The sequence below is a fragment of the Eutrema salsugineum genome, unplaced genomic scaffold, assembly GCF_000478725.1.
Source record: "Eutrema salsugineum unplaced genomic scaffold, Eutsalg1_0 scaffold_11, whole genome shotgun sequence".
Lineage (NCBI taxonomy): Eukaryota > Viridiplantae > Streptophyta > Magnoliopsida > Brassicales > Brassicaceae > Eutrema > Eutrema salsugineum.
This window is the reverse complement of record NW_006256901.1, coordinates 2,494,855-2,500,328: the sequence shown is the minus strand read 5'-3', so window position 1 is coordinate 2,500,328 and position 5,474 is coordinate 2,494,855. Positions and strand designations below refer to the sequence as shown.

The window sequence follows — 5,474 nt, the reverse complement described above, 5'->3', positions numbered from 1 at the left end:
GAACTGAGACGTAAAATCTCAACGTTTTCTCAAGGACCAACTGAAACATTCAAGGCTGCTTGGGTGAGATGCAAGTCGTACCAGTGAGATTGCCCCCATCATGGTTTCAGTTATGTTCAGCTGTTTGGTATTTTCTTCAGAGGTGTTGATTGGAGATATCAGATGGCTCTTGATGTTACAAGCAATGGGAACTTCAACACCAGATACCCTGAAGATGTTGTTGTGCTTATTAAAAACTTGGCATCTAGCAATAGTACCAAGAATACAGACTATCAGCGTAGGAAGCAGGCTGGGAACATGGATGGATCGCACATTGCTGAGGTGAAAGCTAAGCTAGACTTTGTGCATAGCCTTCTTGTGGGTAAGAAATCTGTCAAATTCGCTGCAGAAGTTCAGAATTTCAGACCAGATGAAGCACTTAAGGAAGAGGATGTTAACTTCATCAATGGAGCTGGATTTCAGGGTCAGAGATTTGGTACTCAGCAAGGAAACACGAATTACAGTGGAAATAATCAGAGGAGTACCTTCACAAGTAATCAGAACTCTTCTGGTTACAACTCCAAACCTCAGTACCAGTTATCCAACAACAGTTTCTCAAGGAACTATGATGCTCCTCCTCCTCAAACTTCTGATAATGAGGTGAAGTTTATGCTGGAACAGATTCTAGAAGGTCAGCAGAAGATGACTATGGACTTTAATGGGAAGATTGATGCTTTGTATCTAGATCTAAATGGAAAAATTGAAGTTCTGAAAACTCATGCCAAGAAACTTGATACTCAGGTTGCTCTGACTGCAGACTCTGTAAAAAGGCAAGAAGGATTCCTTCCTGGGAAGACTGATACCAATCCGAGGCATTACTGCAGTGCCATCTCGTTAAGGAGTGGTAAAAATTTGACTTCTGTGCTTAAAAAGGATGTTTCTGAGGATGAAATCGTGGAGTTGGACGAATCTGAAGAAAATTTCGAAGTTGCAGAGCCGGTGTCGAGCGACACCACAACTAGTGTCGCGCGACACCAATTGCAGAGCGAAGCCGATATTGCTCAAAGTTCGAAATCAGCAGAGGAAAGAGTCTACAAACCTAAGATTCCTTACCCAAGGAGTCCTAAGAAGTCTAAGCAGGAGTTAGATGATGCTAGATGCAAGGCTTTGATGGAGAAGCTTGTGATTGAGATTCCTTTGGTTGATGCTGTGAAGATTAATCCTGTTCTTAGGTGTTATGTGAAGAGGATGGTGACTAATAATCTGAGTCATGAGCAAGGAATGATGATGATTTCTGAACAGGTCAGTGATGTGATTCAGAGTAAGATTCCAAAGAAACTTTCGGACCCAGGAAGCTTTGTCTTGGACTGCTCTATCTTCTCAGAGAGGTTCAAGAGATTGCTGTGTGATCTTGGTTCGAGTGTCAATCTCATGCCATACTCTGTAGCTGTTAACCTTGGGATGACTGACTTTAAGCCAACTAAGATCTCTTTGATCCTAGCAGATCGATCTAAAAGAATTCCAATTGTGTCTTGGAGGATGTTCCGATTAAAGTTGGTGATTGCATAATTCCTACAGATTTCGTGGTTCTAGAATATGGAGAGGAACCCAAAGATCCTCTTATCCTGGGAAGATCTTTTTTAGCTACAGCTGGAGCGGTAATTGATGTCAAGCATGGTAACCTTGATCTCCACTTGGGAGATACCATCATGACTTTCAAGATGGAGAAGCTGAAGGATCCAACCATAGATGGTCAGACATTCCAAGTCAGTGCAATACCTGAAGTGATAGTTGGAGATCATAACGTGTTTGATGCTGAGAAGTTGAGAGATCAACCTGAGTTGACAAAAACGTCTACAGAACCAGTGACTGTTGTTGATCATGTTGTTGATCAGGAAGCTCAAAACATCTCACTCCATTCATTTCCACCAAAGCAAAGGTCAAGGCCACCCAAACACAGATCTCACCTTGGTGCTATTCCTGCATTCCTTGGACGACCTCATGCGCACAACGCTTACACACCACCATGGATGAGACAACTTTCACAGAGGCATTCTTTGCCACTGTCTGATCCACCAGATGCATAGTCTATGCATAGTCAAGCTAATGACTTTAAACAAGCGCTTGGTGGAAGACAATCCACTGGTAAGTCTGTACATAAGTCTTTTTGTTTCTTTTGTTTTTCGTTTTTGGTTTTCGTGTTTTAGGTGAAGCAGAGGCTGGTGTCGAGCGACACCACCCTCGGTGTTGCCTGTCACTTGTTTCTGTTTTTTTTTTTAAATTAGGAAATCAAGAAACCGGAGTCAAACCAGAAATTTGGATTGGTCTGCTGCAATTCGGTACGAGGAGAACAAGTGTCGCACGACACCATCATCAGTGTCGGTCGATACCATCGAAGCAGCCGGTAAGTTCTCCGTTTTTACTGCGTTTCTCTGTTTCCTTTCTTTTGTTTTGTCACTTTCGGGCTCATTAACACTGGTGACAGTGTTGTTTAAGTCTGGGGGAGGTAGTTGCTGACATTGTGTTTGTTTTTCTTAAGATTCAGTCGTGTCAAAACATTTTTGAGTCAAAACTTGTTGGAGATTATGATGCTTTTCATGGAATTATTGTGCTGACCTTTCATCTAAGTGACTAATGCTGCAGATTCAGTCTAGATTTGACTAATAAAAAATCCAAAGGCTGACCAGTTGACTAGAGGCGTCCATGTTTCCAAAAAAGTCCACTTACCTGAGCTAATTTCTGAACTCTTTTACCTCATTGATGTGACTGATGTTCATAGAATTTGATTCCTCGTTCATACTTGATAAATTAAAGCATGTGTGAGATCTAATGTAGGTGCTTATCTCCCTTGTGACAAGCTAAAAAAAAAGAAGAAGAAAGAAAGAAAATGGTGAAAAGACTGAGATGATTTTCTTTTAGGAGTGAAGGGTTAGGAAATTTTTCAAGGATCCTATTATTTCACTTCTAAGTAGGAATGATCACACAAAGGAAGGAAGCGAGGGGTAGGAAAGTTTCCTATGACCCCACTATTCACTGAAAACCTTTGATACAAGATAAGGAGACAAATCGGGGATTTGATGGCAAACACCATCATTACTCGCAGCTTTAACTTTATCGTGTATATGCCATAAAAATGATGAGAGTGCGAAAAGAATAAGTCTGGGGGAGTAGAAAAGTACCAAAAGATTGTATGGCTGATTTTTTGAGTATAGTACGGGAAAGAGTCTAGAAGGTTCTTGGCATTGGAATCATTAGTGAGATTCAGCGATGAGGGTTTATGGATAATTTTGTGGAATTTAGGACTTAATCTGGGAAGTTGTGAATGTCTGCGGAGAGGTACATGGTGGTTCGATTTGGAATGATGAAGCAGTATTTGAGTTGCAGGGTGATCAGTCAAAAGCGATGTTCTAATGAAAGGTTGAGTCTTCGTATTTTTCAAACCTCTTTCTCTCATTTGGTATTCTGTTTACTTGAGGGCAAGCAAATGCTAATTCTGGAGGAGTTGATATATCATGGTTTTTATGGCTTTTAACCATGATATAAGTCTTATTTATAGAGTTTTTTTAGTGTCTTTCGAGTCTTTCAGAGTCTTTACAGGTCATAGGTACGTTTAGAGCTTAATTGGTGATTTTGGAGCACTTTGGAGCTAAAATAGGATCAAATTCGTGAAGGACAAATCATGTGCTTTAGTGTCGCTCGACACCATGAGAGTGACGCTCGACACCGATTGCAGAAATAAGGAAAACGCGATTCTGTCTCCTATTCGAAGAAGGAGTCGGACCTAAAAGTCTCCAATAATTACAAGGAAGCCCAACACGTGATTTTTAGTATTTATTAGGGTTTTTTGCCACCAATATCGATATCTTAGATTTTCTTAGAGAGCTTTTACTTTTTGTTCTTCGAGACTTTGAGAGAGCTTTTGGGGAGACAAGTCTGAAACTCTGTTCCGGAGAGAGAAGATTTCGAACCCCTGTTTATCTATCTATTTACTGCTTTCTGCAATCTTCATTCATGTTCATTGTTTCAATCTCCATGTCTGAGTAGTTTGCATGTTAGGTTCAGGGTTCTCAAAAAGAATTTCATTGAATGTTAGATTGATTGGTTAATTAGGGTTCATAATCTATTTAGTTCTTCACCATAGGTTGTTCTTAAAGCTAATTCTGGACTGACCACCTAGAAATTAGATCTTAGATTAATTGATTGACACGGAAGTGTAATTGAAAAAATGGAAAGAATCTAGGGTGAGCAAAGTAGCTATTCGCAAAAATATTTGGTTTAGATGCTTTGTGAACATATTGAACTTGAGCTTAAAGCTGGTTTATATCTTTAGGGTTTGCAAAGGAATTTAGAATTCTGAGATTTAGACTTAGATAATCCTCACAACGGAAGTTGGTTAGTAATAATTTCGTGATTTGAGTTCAAGAACCGCGCTTAAACCTGAACCCTGATTTATTGATTTATATGCATTCTTTGATTTCCTAAGAAACGCCCTAACCCTAATCCTTTTCCAATTGAGTTTACAAACGTTTAATTTTCATTGCTGCTTTCAATTTTACTATTTTGACTTAGCGTAATTCAAGCCTATTTAGTTTATTGTGCGAATTTTTCATCTCTGTGGTTCGACCCCTATATACTATAACTGTACAACTGTGCTCTTCTAGAGTAGTTCTAGGAATTAAACTTTGAGCAGATCACACACACTGTGTTTTCGCGAGCCAACCAAGCGAATGTCCTTAAGCCAGAGTTGGTCACATTACAGTTACCATTCGCATATCACCCCAGGTTTCCTTGCTTTGCTTGTATCATTGCAAGGAACCTAGTGAAGGTTAAGCATGAGATGCTTACATCTGATTGTCAGGACTACCCACCAGCTTTTGGAAGCATCATTACTTCACTTATGATAGCAGCAGGAGTTGATTTTTCAGCTGAGACAGCTCTTAGAGAGGATTGGTTTGATCTTTCTCATTTCTCTAGAGACAGGACTATCACTAGGGCCAAGATGGACCCAATTCGATTTGCTTCAAGTTCTCCACTAGTTCCACCGAGTACAAGGTCCTTTTACCATCGGATTCAATGCTCCGTCTCCGAGATGGTTTAGATCCAGGATGGAAACCAGAGACTAGCGACTTCCTACCATCTTTGCCACTCTTACCTCTGACCATGAAGCAATTTCTGGCTGAAAAAGCCAAGAGAGAGGTAGCTGCAAACAGCAGAAGACTTCAGCCTGCACCATCTTCATCCAGAGTCAGTTCTTCTCAGATCAGAACATCCACTAGGAGTGATGCAGACTTTGCAGCTTTGAAGAAGAAGCTTGACCAGCAAGAGAAGATCAACAGACGCATGAAGAGGCTAGTGAAGAACCGCCGGTTTGATGATGACTCCTCTGCTACAGAGACAGATGACAGCCATGAAACATAGGCGCCTATCCATCACCACATCATACCCACGATTCTATCATCATTTTTCTTTTCTTTTGTTTTAGATTCTTTTGCTTT

At 40.4% G+C, this 5,474-nt stretch overlaps 1 non-coding gene across 1 annotated transcript; it reads right to left on the bottom strand.

The window, feature by feature from the left end:
* On the bottom strand, nucleotides 1-107 carry LOC112090152. The gene has a single exon (XR_002901502.1). It is a non-coding gene; the product is annotated as a small nucleolar RNA R71 (small nucleolar RNA).
* Nucleotides 108-5,474: the final 5,367 nt, after the last annotated feature.